The 13,348-nt window shown below is 43.1% G+C and overlaps 1 pseudogene; it reads left to right on the top strand.

Moving 5' to 3' along the window:
- Nucleotides 1-13,348, top strand: part of LOC122562438 — an 88,353-nt pseudogene that overhangs the window by 44,789 nt on the left and 30,216 nt on the right.

Here is a 13,348-nt window from a genome sequence, read left to right as displayed (position 1 = left end):
GTCAAGAAGGCATACAGCATGCTTTCCTTCTTCGGATGGGGTATTGAATAGAAGAGTTTAGATAGAGGAAGAACTGTTTAGATAGAGAACCTAGATTAGCACAGGCTGAGCGGGCTGAAGAGCCTCTACCTGTGCTGTAATTTTCTTTTGTTCGTTGTTCAGCTACTCATTCATAGCGTTATGCAGCACGACAACAGATCCTTTGGTCCAACCAGTCTATGCTGACCATAATCCCAAACTAGTGAACTAGCAAGTGAACTAGTTCCACTTGCCTGTGCTTGGTCCATAGCCTTCCAAACATTTCTTATTCATATACTTACCCAAATGCAGTTTAAACATTGTAAATGTACCCATATCCACATTACTTCCTCTGAAAGTTCATTTCTTCAATCTTTCTTCTCTTACCTTAAAAATATGTCCCCTTGTCTTGAAATCCCCCACCCTAGGGCAAAGACACCTACCATTCATCTTATCTGTGCCCCTCATTTTTTTATAAACCTCTCAAAGGTCACCCCTCGACCTTCTAAGCTTCAGTGGAAAAAAAGTCCCAGCCTCTTCTACCTATTTTTAATCTCAGTCCTTCCAATTCTGGCAACTTCCTGTTCGATCTCTTCTGAACCCTCTCCAGCTTAATAATAATAGTTATTGTGAGTCAGGTTGCCACCCATTAACACCAATAACGTAAGTGGGATCAGAATGTGGCTGAGAGGAATCATTCACTTGACACTTATGACTGAAGATGTTTGTAAATGCACCTTTCTTGTCCTTTGCAGTGGTGTGCTAGGTTCAGCATGCTGTGAAGTCTATGGACTCACTTAGTGCTGATGACTTGACCTCCAGAATGAGGGTGACATTGTGGCTCAATGGTTAGCACTGCTGCCTCACAGCATCAGGGTTCAATTCAAGCCTTGGGGTGACTCTGTGTGCAGTTTGCAGATTCTTCGTATGTCTGCATGCGTTTCCTCTGGATGCTACGGTTTCCTCCCACAGTCCAAAGATGTGCAGGTCAGGTCGATTGACCATGCTAAAATTGCCTATTGTGCCCAGTGATGTGTAGGCTACATTAGCTGGCCATGGTAAGTGCAGGGTTACCGGGAAAGCGTGGGGGAGTGGGGTGCTGGGTCTGTGTGGGGTACTCTTCAGAGGGTCAGTACAGACTCAATGGGCTGAATAGCCTCTCTGCATTATAGGGATTCTAAAGTCTCCAAGTAGTGAGCTGTACATCAAGAACTTTATTCTCAGCAAGCAGGAAATGTTCAGCAGACGTGCAGGAGATCATTAACAGACCAACATCAGATGCTGTGATTCCAGAATGGGAACATGTGGTTGCCTCCATGGAACAGGTTACAGTTGCTGTGAATGGCCAAGTCCAGCAGAACACTCAGTACTTGTCAGATACGTGCAGCGACCTTCACTCAATCACTTGAGTCTTGAATGCATTCTTTCACTGGATACACAAGAGGGTCTGGGAGGCCTTGCAGGTGTGTCATCCATTCAAGGGTAAGGGAGATGCTGTTTACAGAGAAGAGGAGCAGCAGCCAAGCATCTGGGGATTGCCATCCCAATACCAATCAGGTGGGCAGGTACACCCACAAATGTGGGGCTTTGAGTTTTTTTCTAAGTGTGATCTTTCCACCAATAACATAATATTCTTCCTGTTAAAGTGTATATATTTAGATTTACTCACATTATATTCCATCTACCAAATTTTTGTCCCCTCCCCTAACCTGTCTATATCACTCTATTAATTCATTATTTACCCTCCCATCTATTTTTGTCATCTACACACTTGACAGCAAACTTTAATTCCCTCAGCCAAACTATTATATTGGAAATAAGCAATGGTCCAGTAATTACATGTGCTGAAAATGCTCCCTTTATCCTTACTTTCTGCCTTCTATTAGGCAGTCAATTCTCCATCCATAGAATCATATACAGTGCAGATGGAGGCTATTTGGCCCATTTGAGTCTATACCAATCCTCCGAAAATTACTCCCAATGCGTGCACAACCTTTGTAGCTACTTCCTTCAGTATGCCAGGATTCATTTCATCAGATCTTAGGAACTTACTGGTCTTTAGCCCTATTAATTTTATTAGTAACTTTTCTAGTGGTAGGTATTGTTTGGAATACTATTATGTTTCAAATGGTATTTGTGTCTTCATTCATGAAGACTGATGCAAGATGTTTATTCAATTCCTGTGCTGTTTCCTGATTCCCAGTATTATTTGACCTTGACGCCTATTACTCATACACTTAAGTAAACTCTTACTGTCCATTTTTCTGCATTTGTTAGTTTGCCCTCATTTTATTTTCTGCCTCTTTATTGTTTTATGGTCTTTTTTATTGGTTTAACAAACTTTCCCAAACCTCTGATTTGCCACTCATCCTTGTCACACTGGATATTTCTTCTTTCAACTTAAAACTGTCCTTAACTTCATTCTTTAACAATGATCAGTTTAACATTTTCCTAGAATTCTTCCCCCTTACTAGGAGACTATCTTTGTTGTGAATCATGAACTATTTTCTTAAGGATTTGATGTTATTCCTCAGCCATCTCTTCTGCTAAACTCCTTTCCTGGTCCAATCCAGCTAATTCTTTTCATATTCTTTTGTAATTACCCTTCATTTAAATTTAGCACAGTTGTTTCCAATCTACATTTCTCACCGTCAAACTGAATTTTGTCATACTATGGTGACTGTTTCCTAGGTGATCTTTTACTCTGAGATCATTTACTAAACTTGCCTCATTTAAGTATGAACAAATCTAAAATAATCTGATCCCTGGTTTGATCCACAACATATTAATCTAGGAAATGCTCTGAACTTATCCTATGAATTTTTTCTCGTGACTCCCTCTGCCAATTTTATTTTCTTGACCAAAGTCTCTCATGATTAATATCTGATCTTTTTAACATGCCCTGATTGTTTCTTGATTTATTCTCTATTCTACACTGCAGCAACTGTTAAGGGACCTTGTAGTTTTAACAGGATGACACTTTATTTTTGGTTTGCCTGATACCACTTCTAGCATAGCCTCCTGCAGTTTTCTGTGAAGCAGCTTGATGGTAAAAGCAGAGTAATGGAGATGCCAGACCATGAGGTCAGAAAAACAGTTTGATATCCCACAATTCTTTGAGAAGGTGACTAAGGAGGTGGACGAGGGGAAAGCAGTAGATGTGGTGTATATGGATTTTAGTAAGGCGTTTGATAAGGTTCCCCATGGTAGACTACTGCAAAAAATACGGAGGTATGGCATTGAGGGTGAGTTGGAGGTTTGGATTAAGAGTTGGCTGGCTGGAAGAAGACAGAGGGTAGTAGTTGATGCCAAAGGTTCATCTTGGAGTGCCGTCACTAGCGGTGTTCCGCAAGGATCTGTTTTGGGACCATTGCTGTTTGTCATTTTTATAAATGAACTGGAGGAGGGGTTAGAAGGTTGGGTGAACAAGTTTGCGGATGATACGAAAGTCAGAGGAGTTGTAGACAGTGAGGAAGGACGTGGCAGGTTACAGCGGGATATAGATAAGCTGCAGAACTAGGCAGAAAGGTGGCAAATGGAGTTCAATGTAGCTAAGCGTGAGGTGATTCACTTTGGTAAGAGTAATAAAAAAATGGGGTACTGGGCTAACGGTCGGATACCTGGTAGTGTGGATGAGCAGAGGGATCTTGGTGTCCATGTACACAAATCTTTGAAAGTTGCAACCCAGGTAAATAGTGCGGTGAAGAAGGCATATGGCGTACTGGCTTTTATTGGGAGAGGAATTGAGTTCCGGAGTACTGAGGTCATGTTCCAGTTGTATAAGACTCTGGTGCGGCCGCATCTGGAATATTGTGTGCAGTTTTGGTCGCCATACTATAGGAAGGATGTGGAGGCACTGGAACGGGTGCAGAGGAGGTTTACCAGGATGTTGCCTGGTATGGAAGGAAAATCGTATGAGGAAAGACTGAGGCACTTGGGGCTGTTATCACTAGAGAAAAGAAGGTTTAGGGGTGACTTGATTGAGGTGTACAAGATGATTAGGGGGTTAGATAGGGTAGACAGTATGAACCTTTTCCCATCTCACTTTTGAAAGCCTCCCACTTACCAGCCATTCTTTTACCTGCGAAAGACTATTTGTGTCGTGCCTTCAAAATTTGCCTTAATCCAATTAAGAAATTTAATTTTTATATAAGGCCTATCCTTTTCCATAACTATTTTAAAACTAATAGAATTATGATTATTAGTCCCAAAGAGCTTCCCCAATAACACTCCAATCTGCCTTATTTCTCAAGAGGTCAGGTTTACTCCTTGCCTAGTATGACGTCTTCATCTTGATAAAGAAAACTTTCTTGAACACATTTAACAAGTTCCTCACGTATGGAGTCAGCTATTATGAGGGGGCATAGCTTTAAATTAAGGGGTGGTCGGTATAGGACAGATGTTAGGGGTAGATTCTTTACTCAGCGTGTCGTGAGTTCATGGAATGCCCTGCCAGTAGCAGTGGTGAACTCTCCCTCTTTATGGGCATTTAAGCGGGCATTGGATAGGCATATGGAGGATAGTGGGCTAGTGTAGGTTAGGTGGGCTTGGATCGGCGCAACATCGAGGGCCGAAGGGCCTGTACTGCGCTGTATTCTTCTATGTTCTATGTTCTATGTTCCAATTCTTGAAATAACATTGATTATGCAGCACCTCTTTGAACAACATTCTGTCCTATTCAACAGGAGGATCTTCAACTAGCATTTGCACAGCACATTTAAAAGTAGTAATAGCAATGATGCTGGAATGCATCCCTTCCATTAACAGGAGACCTGATGCAATAATCCAGTGTTTCCATTATTGTCACAATCCTTGCTGGACAATTATCAGGCACATCACAGAACTGGCCTAGTCCATCTTTGCACGCAAACAGCAATAATAACTAATCATAGATATTAAGGGACTAACGAGGAAAACCATGGAATATAAAATTCTATGATCTGGAGATTTGGTAATTAAAATATGAAATAGTATAGAGAATATAAGCAGGCTACTATTTCATGGTAATTTGAAACACGTGGAGGTAGTCTAAGCTAAAACCAGTGGTAAATAATCAAAACATGTTTGGAAGAAGCTCATCATATGGAGAGAAAAGTGTGTTGGATAAACCTTCCAAATATCTTTGTGAAAAGGACATTAGTGACATTCAAAATGTGGTTGGATACTAAGGCAAATAATTTGTGATGCTCGAACAATGGGAATCACAGGCTAAATGGCCTTTTCTCATCTTGAATTTTTCTCTAGTTTTGATGAGTACCATTGGTTTGACTTGTGATATGTTGTTTCTTAATAATTCTCAGATGGAAACTAAAGTTTGAGGTTTTGAGTGAGAGGATTTCTATCACCTAGAAAGACAATGGCAACATGTAAAAAGGAACAGCATCACCTCCAAATTTCCCTCCAACTTATACATCATTTCAAGTTGGACATATTCCTGAATGGCTTGATCAAAATACTACGTTGGGATTGGGAATTGGCTGCAGTTATAATAACAATCCAAATCTTTTGGTTTCAGTATTGTTGGAGACCAGATGTACATCTGAAGATGTGAGTTGGAACCCAATAGATACCCTGAAACATGAACCTAAATGTGAATTACATAGGATGCTCAAATCTCTGATCTACACACTCCCAATGTCCCAAACCCTCTGAGTTCTTTCAACTCTATATTGGAGTTGGAGACTTTTTTGTAAAACTTTGTCTACTTGGGTAACTCCACAATGAAAGCAATTCCCATCATATCCTTGAGCCTCCACCGGATTGCCTGACTACCCAGATTACCCTACCAGCCCCTTACCCAACTCCATTATCCCACACAATCAAACTCTTCCCTAGGGGGCAGAATAATCTCTCCATAAGTTGGCTAATCCCTAAACCAGTTATGCAACTACTCCATCCACCAGACCTGATCCAATGACCAATCCACCTCCTTGACTACACCCACAACTGGATCCAACTATACCATAACGATAAGACTAAGTCCCAATGAGATCCGACTACCTCCTTATCACTCGAATACCCCATCTACCCAAATCTCTGACTTCATGATCAATTCAGCCAACACCTACCATCCCACTGAACTACCCGCCACCTATACGTGCATCCACTTTCTCATTTGACCGTTATCGGAAGGATATCGTGGGCAGCACGGTGGCACAGTGGTTAGCACTGCTACCTCACAGCGTCAGAGACCCAGGTTCAATTCCTGTCTCCGGTGACTCTCTGTGTGGAGTTTGCACATTGTCCCCGTGTCTGCGTGGGTTTCCTCCGGGTGCTCCGGTTTCCACCCACAATCCAAAAATATGCAGGTTAGGTAAATTGGCCACGCTAAATTGCCCATAGTGTTAGGTGAAGGGGTAAATGTGGGGGTGTGGGTCTGGGTGGTTTGCGCTTCGGCGGGTCGGTGTGGACTTGTTGGGCCAAAGTGCCTGTTTCCACATTGTAAGTAATCTTAAAAAAAAAAGATATTATTAAGCTAGAAGGGGTTCAGAAGAGATTTACCAGCATTGTACTGGGTATGGAAGGTTTGAATTGTAAAGAAAGACTGGGCAGATTGGAATTTCTTTCACCAGAGCATAGGAGGGAGAGGGGTGACCTTTAAAGAGGTTTATAAAGAGGGGTATGGACAGGGTTAATAGCAGGTGACTTTTCCCGAGGGAGCATATTTTTAAAGTGAGGAGAGAGATTTAAAAAGACACTGAGGCAATTTTTTTTAAACACACACGTAGAATGAACTTCCTAAGAAAGTGGTGGATGTAGGCACAGTTACAACATTTAAAAGACACTTAGTATGTAAATGAATAGGAAGAGTTTGGAAGGATATGGGCCAAAAGCAGGCAGGTGGGACTAGTTTAGTTTGCGATTACTTTTGGCATGGACTGGTTGGACCAAGGGTCTGTAGACATGCTGTACGACTCTAAGACTGGAAGTCTATGATTATTCTATCCTTGTATCCATCACCCACTCACCCACCTACCTATCTTAACCACCCTACACTTCTCCCATATTTACCTAACCACTCACTCACTATGTTAATACACCCATCCTGCTCCTCTATTCATTAATATTCAAAGACTGGACCTTTGAGCTCAGGTGGCAGCTGATGATCCAAAGACGTAATGATGTAAATCAGCCTTCTCCTGATTGTACTTCACTCCAACAGAGTGACACTAGTAATAACTAGAACTGGAAGGTCCTGAACGGAATATGCAGCAGTTTAGTGTCAAGTCAGGGGAATCTTAAATTTCTTTTCCTCCTCTCCAGGTGGGATTATAACACTTGAGGACCTGAGAGATTACAGAGCTCGATTGTCTGAAGATGTGGTAAACGTGTCAGTTGGTGACTACACATTGTATGTGCCCAGTGCCCACCTTCCAGTGGGCTTGTGCTCACGTTAATATTGAACATTCTGAAGGGTGAGATATCAGAGCAGTGATATTTGGTCAGCAGTATCAGAAATGATAATGAATGTTTGAGGAGAAAATCTCAAATCATCCAAATTCTTCCAGCAATCCATGACCATAAGATATCGGAGAAGAATTATGCCATTCAGCCTATTGAGTCCACTCCACCATTCAATGAGATCATGGCTGATTTGATCATTCTCAAGTCCAGTTTCCTGCCTTTTCCCATAACTCTTGATTTCCTTTCTGATTACAAATCTGTCAATCTCAGCCTTGAACACAGTCGCCAATCCAGTCTCTACAGTAAAGAATTCCACAGATTCGCTACCCTCAGAAGAAATTCCTCTTCGGCTCTGTTTTAAATTATATTCTGAGATTCTGGTCCCAGACTCTCCCACAAGAGGAAACAACCCTTTTGCATTGACTCATTGAAGTCCCCTAATAATCTTATATATTTCAATAAGAGCACCTCTCAACCTATAAACTCCAGAGTACAGGCCCAAGTTAATCAGCCTTCTCACATTAGGTAATATGTAGATAACCAGGATCAGAGCTGAAAAATGTGTTGCTGAAAAGGCGCAGCAGGTCAGGCAGCATCCAAGGAGCAGGAGAATCGACGTTTCAGGCATAAGCACTTCTTCAGGATTGAGGAGGGTGTGCCAAGCAGGCTAAGATAAAAGGTAGGGAGGAGGGGCTTTGGGGACGGGCGTTGGGAATGCGATAGGTGGAAAGAGGTTAAGGTGAGGGTGATAGGCCGGAGAGGCGTTGGGGGCAGAGAGGTCGGGAAGAAGATTGCAGGTCAAGAAGGCGGTGCTGAGTCCGAGGGTTGGGACTGAGAAAAGGTGGGGGCAGGGGAAATGAGGAAGCTGGAGAAATCTGCATTCATCTCGTGTGGTTGGAGAGTTCCTAGGCGGAAGATGAGGCACTCTTCCTCCAGGCGTCGTGTTGCCATGATCTGGCGATGGAGGAGGCCAAGGACCTGCATGTCCTTGGCAGAGTGGGAGGAGGAGTTAAAGTGTTCAGCCACGGGGCGGTTGGGTTGGTTGGTGCAGGTGTCCCAGAGGTGTTCTCTGAAATGTTCTGCAAGTAGGTGGCCAGGATCAGCCTAATGAACCTTCTCTGCACTATCTCTAGTATATCTTTCCAGAGATAAGGAGACCAAAGTACTCACAGTACTCAGTGTGGTCTGATGAGGATCTTGATCAGTTGGCCAAGAAATGGCAAATGGAGTTTAATATAGATAAGTCTGAGGTCTTGTATTCTTGGACAATTAAATTAAGATAGGAGTTTTATAGTGTATGATCGGGCCTTAAGGAGTGTAGTGGAACAGATGGACCTTGGAGTTCAGATGAACAGTTCTTGAAAGTGGAGTCACAGATAGGCAGGGCAGTGAAGATGGCTTTTCACACACTGCCCTTCATCAGTCAAGACAGAGTACAGAAGTTGGGAAGTTATTTTCCAGTTGTAGTGGACGTTAGTGAGGCCTCACTTGGACTATTGTGTTCCATTTTGGTCATTGTGCTCTAGGAAGGATGTTATTAAACTGAAAAGACTGCAGAAGAAATTTACAAGGAAGTTTCCAGGATTCAATGGTCTGAGTTTCAAGAGAAGTTGGCCAAGCTGGGACTTTTTTGTTCAGAGCGCAGGAGACTGAGGGGAGATCTTATAGAGGTGTATAAGATCATAAGAGGCATGGACAGGGTGAATGCTCTCAGTCTGCATTCCTGAGGGGCAACTTTTTTTACACCAGGAGGTGGTATGCATATGTGATGAGCTGCCAGTGAAAGTGGTTGAGGCGGGTACATTAACAACATTTAAAAGGCAGTTGGACAAATACATGAATAGGAAAGGTTTAGAAGGTAATGGGCCAAGTGCAGGGAAATGGGGTTAGCGTGGATAAACATTTTGGTCAGCATAGACCAGTTTGGGCTGAGGGGCCTGTCTCTATGCTGTATGACTCTGTGACCCTATATTATATAGTCTTAGCAAGAATTGCTTACTTTTATTTTTATATTCCATTTCCTTTGGAATAGTGTCCACTGGTCTGTTTGCTTTTGCTATTACTTGATGAACTTGTATGCTAGTTTTATATGATTTATGAATGGGGGGTTCTATTTCATCCACTATTTCTCTCTTATCTATATTGCCTGTTACATCTTCAAGAATTCGGGTGAATTTATCAGGCATGCTTTTCCCTTTGCAAAGCCATTCTGATTGCTTGTTCATATGATGTATTTTTAAATGCTCTGCTATTATATTCTGTATTGTAGACTCAAATATTTTCCTAATTACAAATATTAATGCAACTGGGTTGTAGTTATTGTATTTTTGTCTCCTTCCCGTTTTCAAATAAAGACAGCTGGTGATTTTCCAGTCCTGTGGGACTTTTCCAGAATCTCAGGGATCTTGGAAGACTCACTGTCAATGAATATGTAGCTACCTCTTCCTAATATACCAGGATACATCTCATCAGGGTAAAGTGAAAGTCAGGAAGAAAATAAGTTTGGGATATTACAGAATCCACAGCAGAAAATTGTTTACCCCATGCATTTAGATCTGTCCAGTGGAAGATTGTCATTATTGTATTTATTTTATGTTGGGAATGTGTACAAAGAGGACACAGATATACACAAAAGAGCAATAAGCTCAATTCTTTTAATGTGCTACACTCTTGCACCACTTCAAACTGCAATTTATATATTTAAATGTAGAATCATAGAGTCCTAGAAATGTACAGCATGGAAACAGACCCTTTAGTCCAACTCATCCATGCCAACCAGATATCCTAACCTAACCTAGTCCCATTTGCCAGCACTTGGCCCATATCCCTCTAAACCCTTCCTATTCATATATCCATCCAGATGCCTTTTATATGTTGTAATTATACCAGCCTCCACCACTTCCTCTGGCAGCTCATTCCATACACGCACCACCCTCTGCTTGAAAAGGTTGTCCCTTAGGTCCCTTTTAAATTGTTACCCTCTCACCCTAAAGCTATGCCCTCTCATTCTGGACTCACCCACCCCAGGGAAAAGACCTTGTCTGTTTACCGTATCCACACCCCTCATGAAGTTATAAACTTCTATAACGTCACCTCTCAGCCTCCAACATTCCAGGCAAAGCAACCCAGCCTCTTCAGCCTCTCCCTTGAGCTCAAATCCTCCAACCATGGCAATACCCTTGTAAATCTTTTCTGAACACTTTCAAGTTTAGATTAGATTTAGATTAGATTAGATTAATTACAGTGGGGAAACAGGCCCTTCGGCCCAACAAGTCCACCCCGAAGAACAACCCACCCAGACCCATTCCCCTAAATGTACCCCAACACCTAACACTATGAGCAATTTAGCATGGCCAATTCACCTAACCTGCACATTTTTGTACTGTGGGAGGAAACCCACGCAGACACGGGGTGAATATGCAAACTTCACACACAGGCTGGAATCAAACCCAGGACCCTGGTACTGGGAGGCAGCAGTGCTAATCACTGAGCTACGGTGGTTCTGAAAGGAGGGAGACCAGAATTGCAAACAATATTCCAAAAGTGGCCTAATCAAAGTTCTGTATAGCTGGAACATGAAAATCCACATCAATGCTCTGTCCAATAAAGAAAAGCATACCAAACACTGTCTTCACTATCCTATCTGACTGCGATTCCACTGTCAAGGAGCTATGAACCTGCACTCCAAGCTCTCTTTGTTCAGCAACACTCCCAGGATCTTACTATTAAGTGTATAAGCCCTGCTCTGATTTGCCTTTCCATTTATCTAAATTAAACTCCCATCTGCCACTCCTTAGGTCATTGGCCTATCTGATCAAGATACCATTATACTCTGAGGTAACCTTCTTCGCCGTCCACTACACCTCCAATTTTGGTAAATGTACATCATTTCCTAGTATGCAATATGACAAACCAAGCATCAACATAATCTGAAACTTCTGACCCATAAATTGCAAACTAACTATGGATAGTCTATATGTCTTGGCACTTGTGCTTTTAGGAATAGATTCTCAATGTTTATTTGCTTGCTATAGCTATCAAATAAAACAAGGTGCTCTTTTTCTTCTAACTCAAAGAAGTCATTCCCTCATATTGCTCTTTCTAATCAACCCAGTCATCGGCTTCATGTTTCCAGATATGCCTATGACCAGCAAAGTGTCAACTGAACATTATCATTAGCCTGGACTTGAGTCTTGTATTGCATCATTTTATCATTTGATTCTTTTCAAAGACAACTTTGTGGTCTTTTCACACTTCCTCAATGATAGGGCAAAAGTGAGGACTACAGATAGTGGTGATTAGAATCGAGAGTGGGGTGCTGGAAAAGCACAGTAGGTCAGGCAGAATCCAAGGAGCAGGAAAATCGACGTTTCTGGCAAAAACCCTTCATCAGAAATGAGGCTGTGAGGGGAGGGGGGGTGGAGCTGGGGGAAGGTGGCTGAGTCTCCGATAGGTAAATGAAGGTGGGGGTAATGGTGGTAGATTGGGGAGGAGGGTAATGGTGATAGATGGGAAGAAGATGGACAGGTAGGACAGGTCATGAGGCTGGTGCAGAATTGGAAGGTTGGAACTGAGATAAGGTGGGGGAAGGGGAAATGAAGATACTGGTGACATCTACATTGATGCTATGGGTTTGGAGGGTCCTGAGGCGGAACATGAGGCATTCTTCCTCCAGGCATCGGGTGGTTAGGGAGTGATGATGGAGGAGGTCCAAGACCTGTATGTCCTATGTAGAGTGGGAGGAGGAGTTGAAGTATTTGGCCATGGGATGGTAGGGTTGGTTGGTGCGGGTGTCCCGGAGATATTCTCTGAAGCGCTCTGTGAGTAGATGTCCTATTTCTCCGTGAAAAGTATTCTGCCTGGAGGTCAGTGTTCAGTGGGGCCCCGCAGGGCTTTGTTCTTGGGCCTCTGCTCTTTGTAGTTTTTATCAATGACTTGGATGAGGAGATTGAGGGTTGAGTTAGTAAATTTGCGGATGACACAATGGTTGGAGGTGTCGTCGATAGTATAGAGGGCTACTGCAGACTGCAGCACAACATAGACAGGATACAGAGCTGGGCTGAGAAATGGGAGATGGAGTTCAACCTAGATAAGTGCGAAGTGATGCACTTTGGGAGGTCGAACTCGAATGCTTAATGTAGGATTAAAGACAGGATTCTTGGCAGTGTGGAGGAACAGAGGGATCTGGGTGTGCAGTATAGATGATTGCTGAAACTTTATTGCTGGAACAGCACAGCAGGTCAGGCAGCATCTAGGGAACAGAAGATTCGACGTTTCGGGCACATGCCCTTCCTCAGTCATTCCTGAGGAAGGGCATGTGCCCGAAACGTCGAATCTTCTGTTCCCTAGATGCTGCCTGACCTGCTGTGCTGTTCCAGCAATAAAGTTTCAGCTTTGATCTCCAGCGTCTGCAGACCTCACTTTCTCCTGTGCAGTATAGATCCCTCAAAGTTGCCACCCAAGTGGATAGGATTGTTAAAAAAGCATATGGTGTTTTGGCTTTCATTAACAGGGGGATCGAGTTAAGATCCGTGAGGTTTTGCTACAGCTCTACAAGTCCCTGGTGAGACCACATTTGGAATATTGTGTCCAGTTTTAGTCGCCCTACTATAGAAAAGGTACAGAAGCTTTGGAGAGGGTGCAAAGAAGGTTCCACAAACCTGACTGCCCCGGCCGACCCATTGTCTCAGCCTGCTCCTGCCCCACCGAACTCATCTCTGCATACCTCGACACGGTCCTGTCCCCCTTAGTCCAAGAACTCCTCACCTACGTTCGAGACATCACCCACGCCCTCCACCTCCTCCATGATTTTCGCTTCCCCGGTCCCCAACGCCTTATCTTCACCATGGACATCCAGTCCCTGTACACCTCCATCCCCCATCACGAAGGACTCAAAGCCCTCCGCTTCTTCCTTTCACGCCGTACC

This window comes from Chiloscyllium plagiosum, chromosome 25 (assembly GCF_004010195.1).
Source record: "Chiloscyllium plagiosum isolate BGI_BamShark_2017 chromosome 25, ASM401019v2, whole genome shotgun sequence".
In the NCBI taxonomy this organism is placed as follows: Eukaryota; Metazoa; Chordata; class Chondrichthyes; order Orectolobiformes; family Hemiscylliidae; genus Chiloscyllium; species Chiloscyllium plagiosum.
This window is presented reverse-complemented; position numbering and strand designations above follow the sequence as displayed.